Source organism: Labeo rohita, chromosome 18 (genome assembly GCF_022985175.1).
Source record: "Labeo rohita strain BAU-BD-2019 chromosome 18, IGBB_LRoh.1.0, whole genome shotgun sequence".
Classification (NCBI taxonomy): domain Eukaryota; kingdom Metazoa; phylum Chordata; class Actinopteri; order Cypriniformes; family Cyprinidae; genus Labeo; species Labeo rohita.
Genome location: NC_066886.1, coordinates 18,584,544 through 18,599,988, shown reverse-complemented (window position 1 = coordinate 18,599,988; position 15,445 = coordinate 18,584,544). Strand labels below are relative to the sequence as shown.

Here is a 15,445-nt window from a genome sequence, read left to right as displayed (position 1 = left end):
ACCAGTGGGCGTTTGAACCTTCTGTAATAGTTGCATATGAGTCCCTCAGTTGTCCTCAGTGTGAAAAAATGGATCTCAAAATCATACAGTCACTGTTGGAAAGGGTTCAAATACACAGAAATGTTGAAAAACCAAAGAATTTGTGGTACTTAAAACATTTTACTGAAGAACAGTGGGCAGTTTAACTGTTCAAGACAAATAAGGGACTCATGAACAATTATCACTAAACAAACAAACAAACAAACAAAACAGCTGTGGATCATTCAGGTAACAACACAGTATTAAGTATCAAGCATATGTAAACCTTTTAACAAGGTCATTTTTATGAATTTAACTATTACTTTCTCTTGTGGACTATACATAAACGTCTTTTATGTGTAATATCTTAGTCAGGTCAGTACTAAATAAAAAATAACATGCATAATTCTGCAAAGCTACGTTTTGGTGTTTTTATAAGAGGCATGTATTTTTAATAAGCCAAAATTACACAACTGTATCATTCTTGGCAAGCATCTAGAGTACAGAGTTTAAATTAACCTGCATTCAAGAGCAATTTGCCTATGAGTTATTCAAAATGAATAGACTATTTTTTTAGCATATTCACATTTGAGTAGCTCAAATGATAATTGAGTTCCTACCTCAAAGTGAAGGAGCACAGTTTAATTCAGAGCTAAGAAGGCTGATGTTGACTAAATCCATTTTTAAACTGATAATTAAAGCCTAAGGCAAGAGTATAGTGTTGTCTTATTGATGAAGCAGTGTTTAAACTCTCGTTTAATATCTTGTTAAATCGTTAAATCATTAACATACTAAATACTATCTAGTTTCATCAGTTTATCTGTCAGATACATGCAAGGTCCGTTACAGGTCACGAATCGTGCTCAGCGAAAACAAAACCCAGAGGCAGCTGAAAGCAGCACAGTGTCGCATTAGACACTACCCAGCATGCCAGTTGATGCTGATGTGATCTGCAATGTTCTGGCCAGAATATAACACAAAAGAGGAGCCGTAATTTCTACCAGCATGCTCGACAGCCCACAAAAGCTTTAAAGAGGCTATCTGTAACTACTTTAACTAGCAGGTCATTAGAGAAACTACTACAACAAGCAACCCGGTGACAAACACAAAACCTCTTTTTGCAGTTCAAGTGCTTCTGCGGCGCAATTATGAATGCAGTTTTAAAAGGCTAGTTTGTTGCATTGTTATATATTCAATTTCACAAAGATGAGATAATACAGCAAATGCTGATTAGCAAGCATTACTGTAGTGCTGGTAACTCCATGATTAATCAAATCAAGGCATTTTTAAATAACAATAGCATTGCATTGCAATTGAATAATTTTAAATATTTATTAACTAAAATATCATTACTATTATTAATTAAACATAATTACACATAGTACATTTAATGCAAGAGGCCAAAAAACAACGTGAACTGAATTACCCAAATCATTAAGGCCAGGCACTTTGGTGTGTCAATCCTGTTTCGTACTGTAAGAAGGACACGACTGAAGACTCAAATTAAATATGAGCGCACTCGGTGTCCAGAGATGAAATGGTCACGGTCACTATATAGTGAAACTACAGGATTAGAGAATCTGATTGGTCTCAGATATTTCACAGTGCTCGTATCGTGAGCACAGCAGCAGCAGCTGCTGTTGTTGAGGGACTGGGGGCTGTTGCCAGACGGAATAGCACAGGTGGGGAGGGGGCTCTATGTATCACTGCTTTTCCAGAGGACAGACACGGAGGACAGATACTTAGCAGAATTAGATTTACTAAAGGGAGACTTTATTGTTTTTAAAGGTCATTTGCTTATTATTCCCTCATGGCTCTTGGTGCTCCTTTTGCATTCTCATCCAGAACGCTGTGAAAAGTACATTTTGTCTTTATAGACATTTATATAGTATGGTTCAGAAAGTAAGAAGAGTAAGAATAGACAGGATTTGTGCTCTGAACATTCTCCTCACTAATTTCATGCAGGGAATATTCCCAGATTACTTCTTCTCTCTCTTTTTATTGTACACCAGGGGCGTTTCCTCCGACGGGGCAAGGGAGGCAGTGTCTCCTCAAAAATTGGATCAGAAAAAATTCATAGTACTATAAATAAAACAATGCAAATATTATTAAACGTGTAAATCACTCGTTTTTCTAAAATAAACTGTCCAACGGATACACCAGCAGGTAAAGTTACAGTGGGAGTCCGCTTCTCTCTCGCCTCCCCTGAACCCGTTGAGTTTTAACAGATGCCCTAAAGCGCTTGGTGGCTTTGGTGAGAGGGTAATTGAGAATGAATGGGGGAAAGTCACATGAGAGGAGGCGATACTTCTATCGCGATATGACTGGTTATGATTGACTGTGATTGGTTCATGCGATAAATCCCACCTCTTGTGCTCTTGTGTGTGCGTTCCACGTTGCATCAGTCTGAATGAACAATATAATGACGTTAATGGGAAGACTAATTAAAACATGGCCTGAAAACATGATCTGTGGGTTTTTAGTGAGCAATCAGCTTGTTGAAATTGAAGGTACGTCTCCGCATCTGTGATCACCAGTGTTTACCGAGCTCTAATGATCTGGAAATAAGTTTATTATGAAAAAGAACAGCTGAATATGAGTTCATAAACAAAATATATAATTGTTTAAATAAATACTTTAAATTGTTACTTCCTTGAGTTATTGTTTTGGAATAAGATGAGAAATGAAAATGAGATTTATACTTGGTTAAAAAAAAAAAGGAATATCTTATTAATAACATTGTTAATTTAAAAAATACAATATCGATTTTTATTCTGGTTGAGTAAGTAATGTTTATTTGACCAAGAAAATATGACAGTGACTTGAATTTACATTTAATTAAAAAAAAGTGAGGACTTTGCCTCCTCATTACTCATTGCATTAATAGTTTCTTCAGTGTTCTAATTGAACTACTTGAGAGGGTTGAAAGCTTTTCATTTTTCTTTTTTTCCCATTCTGCGTAGTTTTTCGTTTCACAAGAACATGACCTTTAATGAAACATTAATGAAACATTACCAAGGCAACATCAAAACCTCATATACAGTGGGTACGGAAAGTATTCAGACCCCCTTAAATTTTTCACTTTTTGTTATATTGCAGCCATTTGCTAAAATCATTTAAGTTCATTTTTTTCCCTCATTAACGTACACACAGCACCCCATATTGACACAAAAACACAGAATTGTTGACATTTTTGCAGATTTATTAAAAAAGAAAAACTGAAATATCACATGGTCCTAGGTATTCAGACCCTTTGCTCAGTATGTAGTAGAAGCACCCTTTTGATCTAATACAGCCATGAGTCTTTTTGGGAAAGATGCAACAAGTTTTTCACACCTGGATTTGGGGATCCTCTGCCATTCCTCCTTGCAGATCCTCTCCAGTTCTGTCAGGTTGGATGGTAATTGTTGGTGGACAGCCATTTTTAGGTCTCTCCAGAGATGCTCAATTGGGTTTAAGTCAGGGCTCTGGCTGGGCCATTCAAGAACAGTCACGGAGTTGTTGTGAAGCCACTCCTTCGTTACTTTAGCTGTGTGCTTAGGGTCATTGTCTTGTTGGAAGGTAAACCTTCGGCCCAGTCTGAGGTCCTGAGCACTCTGAAGAAGGTTTTCATCCAGGATATCCCTGTACTTAGCCGCATTCATCTTTCCCTTGATTGCAACCAGTTGTCCTGTCCCTGCAGCTGAAAAACACCCCCACAGAATGATGCTGCCACCACCATGCTTCACTGTTGGGACTGTATTGGACAGGTAATGAGCAGTGCCTGGTTTTCTCCACACATACCGCTTAGAATTAAGGCCAAAAAGTTCTATCTTGGTTTCATCAGACCAGAAAATCTTATTTCGCACCATCTTGGAGTCCTTCAGGTGTTTTTTAGCAAACTCCATGCGGGCTTTCATGTGTCTTGCACTGAGAAGAGGCTTCCGTCGGGCCACTCTGCCATAAAGCCCCGACTGGTGGAGGGCTGCAGTGATGGTTGACTTTATACAACTTTCTCCCATCTCCCGACTGCATCTCTGGAGCTCAGCCACAGTGATCTTTGGGTTCTTCTTTACCTCTCTCACCAAGGCTCTTCTCCCCCGATAGCTCAGTTTGGCCGGACGGCAGCTCTAGGAAGGGTTCTGGTCGTCCCAAACGTCTTCCATTTAAGGATTATGGAGGCCGCTGTGCTTTTAGGAACCTTAAGTGCAGCAGAAATTTTTTTGTAACCTTGGCCAGATCTGTGCCTTGCCACAATTCTGTCTCTGAGTTCTTCAGGCAGTTCCTTTGACCTCATGATTCTCATTTGCTCTGACATGCACTGTGAGCTGTAAGGTCTTATATAGACAGGTGTGTGGCTTTCCTAATCAAGTCCAATCAGTATAATCAAACACAGCTGGACTCAAATGAAGGTGTAGAACCATTTCAAGGATGATCAGAAGAAATGGACAGCACCTGAGTTAAATATATGAGTGTCACAGCAAAGGGTCTGAATACTTAGGACCATGTGATATTTCAGGTTTTCTTTTTTAATAAATCTGCAACAATGTCAACAATTCTGTGTTTTCTGTCAATATGGGGTGCTGTGTGTACATTAATGAGAAAAAAAAAAGAACTTAAATGATTTTAGCAAATGGCTGCAATATAACAAAGAGTGAAAAATTTAAGGGGGTCTGAATACTTTCCGTACCCACTGTATATTGAGAATACAAGATGGAGTAATTGAAAAAATGTGCATTTAAAAATCAAAATTTCCAGATCTATCAGACTTTCTTTTTTTTCTGTAGAACACAAAAAAAATGTTTTGAAAAAAAATGACTTGGTGGGTTTTTTTTTTTTCCTCATATAATGAAAGCTGGTTGGATCCATTGTTGTTTTGGGCTGTATTCTTTAAAATTTCATTTGTATTTCACAGAAAACCAGCAAGCTTTTGTACAGCATCAAGTAGAGTAAATGATGTCAGAATGTTCATTTTTTTGGGTGAGTGATCCCTTTAACACGTTAGCAGGCGATGGTAGACTATTAAAGTAAAAAAAGATGTTGCATTTTTTTTTATGCCTCTCGCCTCCAAAATGGAATATCCCATTTACTTTTGTCAAACACATGTGAGGTGTGTATGAACAGCATGCTCCTGGACCCCTGCCACCCATGTGCTTCAGAAAGGAGTTGAGAATGCATGTCAGTCATGTTATGATGGTGGTTAGCGAAGTGTACACATTCACACATACAGGCAATCATTACCTTCTCTTGACAAGAAAATCAGGACTCAGCATTATAGGACTGTGCCGTTAGTGTACAGCTGCCAGACATCATTAAGAAAAAGGTGAGCCGTATACAGCATGAACGAATGAAGTTGTTTGGCACACGGAGGGTGGGCGGCCACTTGAGACACCGCTAAAGGAAATATGGCCTGGCATTCTCGCTTTAGCTTCTTAGCTCTTCTGCTACTATGAGCGGAGCTCTTCCGGGGGTAACAGCTGCTGTCCCCGGGGGTGTTATGGTTCAGTAATGGGAGTGTGTTTACGTGTGTGTCTACGACGGCACGACTAAAGTGGGCCAGAGATGGCAGCCAAACACAAGCTCAAAGCCCCGCAGTGCTGAATTCAAGAAGGCAGAATAACAGCCCAGCCTGAGGCCTGGCAATCTGTTTTCCTGCCTTTTTCCTCTCTTCCTTCTTCCTTATTCTGTTTCTCAGCTGTTCATTAGCCGTCCATTGAGAGAAAGCTATGGTTGTTAGCGCTCCACTTCGGGCACCGCGAGCTGGTACAGAGCAGATCTGGCCATAGCGGTGTGTAACTCTTTGTGGCAGCGTCGGGGAGAATGAATAATGCAGCCATGGTAGCGTCACTCAGGGAACAATTGTGCTGGTTAATATTCATGGCATGGAGATTCAGATGGCGTTGTGAATCGCTTTACAGTCTTTCAAGAGCTTAGAGTCCCTCAGTAAACTAACCTTGCCTGTGTGACACATATGAAAACAGGTTTTCCTGCGAAAAAAGGGAGCGAAATGGGAGATAACACTTGCGGTTTGAATCACTCTGCTTGTCTACTACATGAACAAATCGTTCACATGTGAACTTGGGTGAGAGGGCACACGAGTGTGTGTGAGGGAGGCCAAGAGCGCCTGCAGCAAGCAGCCCCGGCCTAGTGTTCTTTCAGATGCCTACGTCAGAACTGTTTTCAACAGAAACACTGTGAATTTCCCCCACGGGACTTTGAAATCTGCTTAATACAAAATTCCTTGCAACCACACTGATTTATCTAAGGAGTAGAATGATATTGTTGGCTTGTATACTTTGTCCCTTTGGTACTTTCGAGCGCTTCATGATCGCATGAGTTATGGCTGGTCATTCAGGGGTTTTATAGATTACTGGGCTGAATATTTTGGGGCCTAACAGCTTGAGCCAGCACAAACCATCTTTTGGTATTAGAATATATGACCCTGGACCACAAAACCAGTCTTAAGTAGCATTTGTATATTTTTATAGAAATAGCCAACAAAACATTGTATGGGTCAAAATCATTAGGTAAAGATCATGTTCCATGACCAAATTTTGTACATTTCCTACCATAAATATATTAAAACTTACATTTTGATTAGTAATATGCATGGCTAAGAGCTTTATTTAGACAACTTTAAAAGCAATTTTCTCAATATTTCGATTTTTTTGCACCTTTAGATTCCAGATTTTCAAATAGTTGTATCTCAGCCAAATATTGTCCTATCTTATTAAACTATACATCAGTGGAAAGCCTATTTATTCATCTTTCAGTGTATGCATTTTAAAATAAATTTACTCTTATGACTGGTTTTGTGGTCCAGGTCACATATTACTGTCAGGATTTACCAAAGATGCACTGGTTTTCAGAATTAGTGCTGAAAAGGCATAGATGCAGTTATTTTTGCACTTGACCTTATTGAATATGCTTTTTATTGGTTTTTCCTATTCAGACCCAAATTTATGGGTGGAGAGTATTAAAATTAATCATGCAACGTGATTTACTAACGTTTGTGCTTGTCAAATTACTGGTATTTGCGCCATTATTTAACGCCCAATAAATGCATGTCATAAAGCAGGCAGTAATTTGCACTGCGCTTGGTAGATTGCGCTGGTCATTATGAAAATTTTCTGGCTGCGTTGTGTTGTTTATTGTTTGCATTGTTAATAAATCACACACAGAATTTTCCCCTCCCATTGGTGCTTTTATGGAATTGCACTCTAGCGCTAATTTGCCCTGTTTAGTAAATCTGCCCCATAGTATGAATGTTTCGCAAATTCCATTTATTTCTGTTTTAATTTTTCTAGACTCATTCTCTAGACTAGAATCAAAAAGCATGTCTAATCAAAATCATGAAACTTATTTACCAGCAATTCTTTTTAAAGTTCAACAGAAAATTACATTTTAAGGCCCTATGAAATATTTTTCTTTCTTTTTTTTCTCAAACTCAATTTTATTTTCACCAAATTCTGTGTTTTCCAATTATTTTATGGATTCCATTTTAATGGTCTCATTAAATTGTAATAATCAATCTCTAATTAATTGATTTTATTTAAAAAATAATTATTATGTATTTATTTTTTAAATATATATATATATATTTTTTTTTCTGGTGAATATTCCTTAAAAATAATGTTTTAATAATAATTTTATTTATTAGTAGTAGTAGTACTATCATTACATTAAGTAATATATTTCTGTCACAATTTCTTCAAGTTAAACTAAACTTTTATTTTGATGAGTTGCTGTGAAGACCTGTATGTTTCTGTTTGTATATGATATGACAATAGTTTTTCTCGAAAGGCAAGATTATGTTTATGTGTTCATGTACTCATATTTTGAGGGGACAGAGGCTGAAAACACAGCGAGCGTCACATACGATTAAGTATTTGTTTAATAAACAAAAACCGCACGTCTGCGCTATTCATTCACACAGAGACATGCAGAACATGCAGGACTCATTTTTAAAACAGTATTTTTGTTGCTTAATATTTACAGACACTAGTTCATATCGCATTTTGATTTAAGTGTACTGACCTCCTTTTGATTTGTTCGTCCAAAATATGGCAAATTCCATGACATTCCGTGTTATACAGTAAATTCCATTTTTATGACTGGATTCCGCGATTCTATCCACGTTTTCCGCATCACAGAAATCATAGGGCCCTATGTTTGTGAGTCTTTAATATTGCTGAAGGTGAAATACAAGCCGTCAGTGCTATGTACTGACACCACCAAGCAGAGCGCAGGCTAAAAATGTTTGAGTGGTTTGAGAGCTCCCATGAGAGAGGCAGCTTAACAGCAAAGTTCACCTGGTAGCATAGTTTAGTATATATAATGTGATATACTATAATTCTATAATATTTTTTACACATTTGTTTTCTCTTGCAAATGAGCTTAACTGAGTGGTTGTAGGTAAGTGACTGACTACATAAACTGACGTAGAAATCACGGCAGTAATAATTCAGTGCTGGTTAGCGTTAATGTAACAGATTTTAGGAAAAAAAAAAACTGTAATCACTATAGATTTAAAAAAGAAAACTTGAGAAAGTCTTAAGATCCAAGATCCATTCAAAAGTAGGTACCAGAGATGGAAAAAGTTCTCAATAGATCACTGAAATCTCACATTCAGGTCTTTATCCAGTCTAGTGTAGAACAAAATGCCTGCTTTTTATGATCCAATCAATTCCCAGTTCAATAAAATCAAGTTCTGCCCCATTTCTCCCATTGAAAATCCTGTTTCACTAGGGAATACATCATATTAGGCAAGTAAAATGGGTTGCGAATGGCGTTTCATGATAACACTGATGTTCATAATGATAAAGGACAGAACTTCCTCAAAACTTTAGTATAATACAACCAAAATATGACAAGGTTATTTCCCTTGTATGTTTTCATCTCACAGTTGCATCTCTGAAAGCTAAACTTTCCTGTAAGAGTCGCCCAATCTGTTCCTTAATGTGGAACTCCATCCTCAAAGAGATGTACTTTCTGCTGATATTGCTACACATCTCTACTAATGGCTTCATATTCCTGCCCTGGAGCGGCATCGCTCCTGCTCTTATGTAATGATTTACATATTTAGCTACGGTTGTTATTACTTCAGCAGCTGGCAGTGTTGGGTTTTACACAATAAAAGAGCGTGTTGATGGCACCGATATTTGTTAACGCGTTCTCCATCTAATTAGCATCACGCTTTTGCTAAGCGCCGGCCGTGCATTGTTCCCAGGGTTGTTTTTCGGCATGCGGGGTTGTTTTGACACTGGGTCAGGTGGGGGGAGGGGCCCTAAACTAAGCCGTTAATGACTGAACACTAATACTCAGGTGTAGATTAGAACTAGCAGCGGTGCGTGTGGCTTTAGTGTTGACACTTCTTTTGTCATGATACGCGTCTGGTTTTCAGATATGACATTTATTTTGAGTAGGTGCAACTGAATATAAAATGAACTGCAGATGACCTGGACTTAATATCCAAAAAGCGGTAAGTCTTTGCTACGTACATTATTGTCAAGAGATCCATCAGAAACAAAACGGATCCATACTGAGCACTGACTCACGAATATATACACAAACACGACTGTTTCTCAAGGTTCCCAGCTGGTGACTGAGTCTTTCTAGCCGACACCACGGTGCTCTTTGAGCTCTGTACGGATTACGAGCGATCCTTTTCTTCAGGCTTGCCTCAGGTCTCTGTCACAAGCTCATCTCCGTGTACATCTTAACATATGCATGGCTTATTCTCCAGGGCTCATCCACGCAGCAGTCTCTCTCAATCGTGAGGGAGAAACAGCAGCCTCAGCCTCTGTTGTTGCTCGTCACCACCGAATTTCTGTGCCTTTTTGTGCTCTCTATCACAAACTAAACAAAGAAGGTTTGTCTTACCTTACGTAGATGCAGTTATTTCCACCACATGCTGCTGCTGCTGCATGCTTCATTCATTAAAAAAATCCTTCCATCTCTCACTCTTTGTCTTTGTGTGTCTCTCTTGATTTCTCCTTTTTTCCTCTTTGTTTTTAGTCAGAGCATCCCTGTATTTGTTTGTGCTGTGGCTTCTGGATCAAACTGGAAACACAGACTGTAATTAGGAGCCTTGGGGACGAATCTGCCGGTAGATCTCCTCCGTTTTCCTCTCTTCCCTGTCAGACGTACTCTCACTCAAGCCCACAGTCCGAGAGAGAGGGATGTGGGCAAGACCCTGCAGTAATGGTGTGGTAATTTGCTTGGTGGTTGTTCTCCGTCTCTCTCCCCCTGATTTCTCTGTCTTCATTCAGCGCGGCTCGGTCGGGCTGTCAGAACGCATGGAGACACATCTGTGAATGTGTTTATGTGGCTCCAACGTAGCCTCTTCGGCGAGGCAGAGACCCCCTCCTTGCTCAAGATGTGCTCACTAATGGCATGTACCATTATGGCTCAGAGCAGGGTGGGCTGTGAGGGAAGGAGGGGGAGAGAGAGAGGGAGTGTGAGGGGGCAAGAGGGGAACAAATAGGTTTGGTGGACAAATTGAGTGGATGTTAGTGGCTCTCTGCACGAGTGCATGTACGTTATTGTTTGACATGTCTTCCTGTCATTGTACGTAAGACAGGGCAGAGGACATTTTGCTGGACTGTAAATTATACATGAAGATTTTGTATGTCACTGCTGTACTTTGAAGTAATAGTGAAGTACACGTATTTGAAATATGCACCACTATTTGAACAGATGGTTCACCTAAAATATCATCATTTGTGAACCTTGCTTTGAAGACGTAGCTAAAGCCAGCAATTTTTTTCAACCTGATCTCATGACGAAAACGTACCTGTGGGAAGTTTTTCAGAATATGTCACGTTTCGTGACATATTCAATGTGAAATGTCCATTAAGTGCTGCTAAACGAGTGTTTGTTTTTTCCCAAATGTTACATGTTATGTGGCATTGGTTTTGTGTGTCACTGCAGTTCTGACTTGAAATGTCCGTAGGGTGTCACTATAAATCTAATACTTTGCGATGTTTTAAAATAACGTACCATCTGCACTACACCTAAACCTACCCGATATGAACAAAAGCGAATGTGACGTAAAAACGCAATCGCGAGCATGCCGTTTTAGCTTGTTTTTCGATCTCTCATCTTTCAGCTCTTTCATTGTGCATCATGTTTATCACAGGATTCGTACCCAAGGATTCCACATCCTATGTCTAATTTCCATGCCAGCTGAGCTACCAAGCAAGCTTGTTATGTCCAGAAAGTGAAACATATGGAGCTGTAATCATAATTGTGTACAAATTACAAGTGCTTGTTGTTTGACCACCTCTAGTGTTAATTTCTGCTGTGATATGTACTTATTGGCACATATTTTCTTCTTGTGAAAAAAGTTCCTACAGGTATGTTTTCATCATGAGATCAGGTAAAAAAAAAAAATATATATATATATATATATATATTATATATTTTTGATTTACTGTTTTCTACATAAAGTCATTCTTCATAAGGTAAAGAACGTTCTGTCAAAATTAAACTTTGATATCTTTAATATTGAGTAAGTAAGACCATGTCAAAGATTGAAATCAGTGAAAATAATGGTTAAAATCAAACTTTGATGCTTGTTATCTCATAATTAAATTTTGAGACTTTAGCCTGGATTTCACAGACAGGGTCACATTTACTAACCCTCATGTAATTCCAAATCCGTTTTACTTATGGACTTTTGTATCCCAAGATCCTTCCTGCATCTAAAATGTGTCTGTTCTTGACTTCTTTTGTGTTTAACACAAAGCAAAGGAAGTTACTGGAAAAAGTATAATAAGCATGCAGCAACAAAGTGCTTATATGTGGCCCTGGACCACAAAACCAGTCATAAGGGTATTTTTTTTTTTTTTTTTTAATTCAGATTTATTCATCACCTGAAAGCTGTATAAATAAGCTTTCCATTGATGTATGGTTTGTTAGGTTAGGAGAACATTTGGCCGTGGTACAACATTTCAAAGTCTAGAATCTGAGGGTGAAAAATCGCCTCTGAAGTTGTCCAAATGAAGTTCTTAGCAATGCATAATTCTAATCAAGTTTTATATATATATATATATATATATATATATGGTAGGAAATTTACAAAATAAGTTCATGGAACATGATCTTTACTTAATATCTTAATGATTTTTTGGCATAAAGGAACGATCAGTAATTTTGACCCATACAATGTATTTGTGGCTATTGCTAAAAATATACCTGTGCTACTTAAGACTGGTTTTGTGGTCCAGGGTCACATATTATATTTGTTTATAGTTATTGTTAATACATAATATACTGTACAAATAGTAAGGTCTTCATTCATTGTCACTGTAATAAACTAATTATTAATGTTTAATTGTCTCATGCTTAAAAATTTAGTGTTTGAAATCCTTTGTTACAACAGTAGTAAAGGAGTTGTTAATGGTTTTTAGGAGTAAAAGTTCTCACCTTAGATTATCTCACGGAAAATAAAAAAATGTTATTAATTACTTACTGCTATTAATTAATTACATGTGTCATGGTACTCTCATGAATGAAAGAGACAAATTTTTTCATTTAAATCATAATTCTCGTAGCTTCACAAAATTACGGTTGAACCACAGATGTCACAAGGACTATTTTTCAGTTGAGTTGCTGTGCATGAAGGGCCTGAAAGCTCTCGGATTTCATCTAAAATATCTTAATTTGTGTTCTAAAGTTGAACTAAGGTCTTACGGGTTTGGAATGACATGAGGGTGAGTAATTATTGGCAGAATTTTCATTTTTGAGTGAACTATCCCTTTAAATCATGATGTAGTCATCTCTATTATCTCATATATTTCTTTTTCTTCCAGGCAAAATTTCTGCATATTACTGGTAATATGAATAGGGATCCAAAAAAAGGATACAGATACGTATGATATTTCAAAGGCATGTAGTGCATGACGCTAGCATCGGCAAGGTCGTGGGTTTGATTGCCAGGGAATTCATGAACTGATAAAGTGCAAACCTTGAATGCGAAAAGTCTCTGCTAAATGCATGAATGTAAATGTTACATGTCAAATTATATATAATTATAGCATGCGGCATGAATTTTCTAAATTATTAGACTTTTTCAAAAAGATCATCTGCCTACATATGAAAAACAAGCTAAAAAAATCTAATAAATTTGCCTTAAAAAGGAGTAAGGAGCATCTTGAGATGAGGGTATTAGAGAGACCCCAGCCAACATGAATAACAAGTGCCTAGAAACACCCTAGCAATCATATAACGGCACACTCCAGCCATATTTCCAGTACCAGAATATCATACAGACATTAGGGTGAGCTATTTTTAATTTGAGACAAAATAGCACCCGTCACATTTTCTTCAGAAAACGTACCTAGTTTCTATATTTGCTCACAGTTCTGTATGTGACTCTTATAAATGTCATTTTATTATAGCCTCTCTTTCCATCCTCCCTTGAGAGCCAATTCTCCGTAGGACTTTTCCATCTGGGTTCATTTCCAAAAAGCCTAGCGACATTTTGGAATCGTGTGGGAATATTAAACATTCGGACATGCGGCCAACGGCATCAGCACATGTACATTGAACAGATGGATCTCTGTGCAATCTGGAGCACATGATCAAATATGCATCGGTGTCACCTCTAACTCTGGCCTTGGCAAAGTCCTTTCTATTGTGCTGGTAACAACTGATTTATATACTGATGAATAATGTATAGGCAAAGTCTTTCAAGCTCAAAGTAATTAATCATTTAGATGGGAGATCAACTATTCTGTTTTACAGCTGATGATATGAAAACACAAGGGAATTTATGTCAGGAATGCATTTGATTTTATGTCAATACATTCATGCCAGTTAATTGTAATAAGCGGATGATTTAACAAACTCGCTTTTCGATCAGACGTTAACATTAATTATATACTTCCTGATGCATTTTTGATGCAGAAAGGATCCTGCGATACAAAAGCCCAGGCCTAGGGTCAATGTCGTCGAGATAAATATGTACAGGCAGAGTTTACAAACCCCTCTTAATGCGATGGGTCAGCCCAGTGGTGAGAGAACATTTGGAGCTCTTGGAGTAATACGATGGCGAGACATTTTAAATAAACATTAGTTTGTGGTGTACCACCCGCTGACAGCATGAGAGCATAAGACAAGTCAGTGTTTGTGCAGCCTCACCCAGAAGACGAGAAATTATTCAAGTGTGACACAGAGGATGATTGTCAACAGGCACTGAGGTCAGTCAGCTGTAGAGAGGGAACCAGCGAGCACTTAGAATACAAACAAAATGTACAAATAAGATGAATTGGAATTGAATTGGCCATGTCCCACTGGATAATGAATATGAATTGGAATGACAGAAAAAGCAACCCGATGTCATGGCAGTTTGTACGTATTTTACGAGGTAGCTAATTCGTATGAATTCGCACAATGTCATTCGTACGAATTTATACGATTTTTGCTAAATCTTATGTATTTTACGAGTTCCTCAATTTGTACAGTGCAATCAGTGTTGGAAAGTTAAATAATTATGTATTTTATGTAAACATATTGTTCATTTGTTTGATTACATCAGTATTTTAATCTAAAAATGATCCTTAATTTAATTATTTTTTGGCCAAAGAAAACAAAAAATAATGACTTTGTTCTACAATTTCTTCCATGTCAGTCTTTGGCATGCGTTCACTAGAGTACCACAATGCAAATACTCTCAAACGTGGTACTCTCATGTTTGCGTGACGAAGACTGACACGGAAGACAAGTAATTGTTTAAATAAAGTCATTATTTTTTCATTCTTTGCGCTCGTAGCTTCATAAAATTACAGTTGAACCACTAATGTCACATCGACTATTTTAATGATGTCCTTACCACCATTCTGGGCCTTGAACGTGGTAGTTGCATTGCTGTCTATGCAGGGTCAGAAGCTCTCTGAATTCATAAAAATATCTTAATTTGTGTTCCAAAGATTTTTGAAGGTCTTACGGGTTTTGAATGATATGAGGGTGAGTACACTGTAAAAAAAAAACCAAAAAAAAAAACAACACAATTTGTTGAGTCAGCTTAAAATAATTTGTTACCCTGCTGCCTTAAAATTTTAAGTTCAGTCAACTAAAATAAGTTTAGTCAACTTGAAATGTTAAGTTGTACTAAGTAACAACTTAGATATTTGTGTTTGCTAAACTTGACAGATGAGTAAGTAACCCAGCTGCCTTAAAATTTTAAGTTGATTCAAATCAAATATCTAAGTTGTCACTTAGTATAATTTAACATTCTTTTTTTTCCTCATTAATGTACACACAGCACCCCATATTGACAGAAAAACAGAATTGTTGACATTTTTGCAGATTTATTAAAAAAGAAAAACTGAAATATCACATGGTCCTAAGTATTCAGACCCTTTGCTGTGACACTCATATATTTAACTCAGGTGCTGTCCATTTCTTCTGATCATCCTTGAGATGGTTCTACACCTTCATTTGA

At 37.6% G+C, this 15,445-nt stretch overlaps 1 protein-coding gene across 3 annotated transcripts in view; it reads right to left on the bottom strand.

The window, feature by feature from the left end:
* The window catches only part of b3gat1a (beta-1,3-glucuronyltransferase 1 (glucuronosyltransferase P) a), a 107,739-nt gene extending 97,329 nt beyond the window's left edge, over nucleotides 1-10,410 (bottom strand). Inside the window, exon 1 of one of the 3 annotated variants that reach the window (XM_051135785.1) lies at nucleotides 9,880-10,410. The gene's annotated coding sequence lies outside the window, so the exon portion shown is untranslated. Of the gene's footprint in view, nucleotides 1-8,034; nucleotides 8,240-9,879 lie in introns of those variants that run through there. The other 2 variants (XM_051135788.1, XM_051135786.1) reach the window with 2 other exon arrangements.
* Between the last annotated feature and the right edge of the window lie 5,035 nt (nucleotides 10,411-15,445).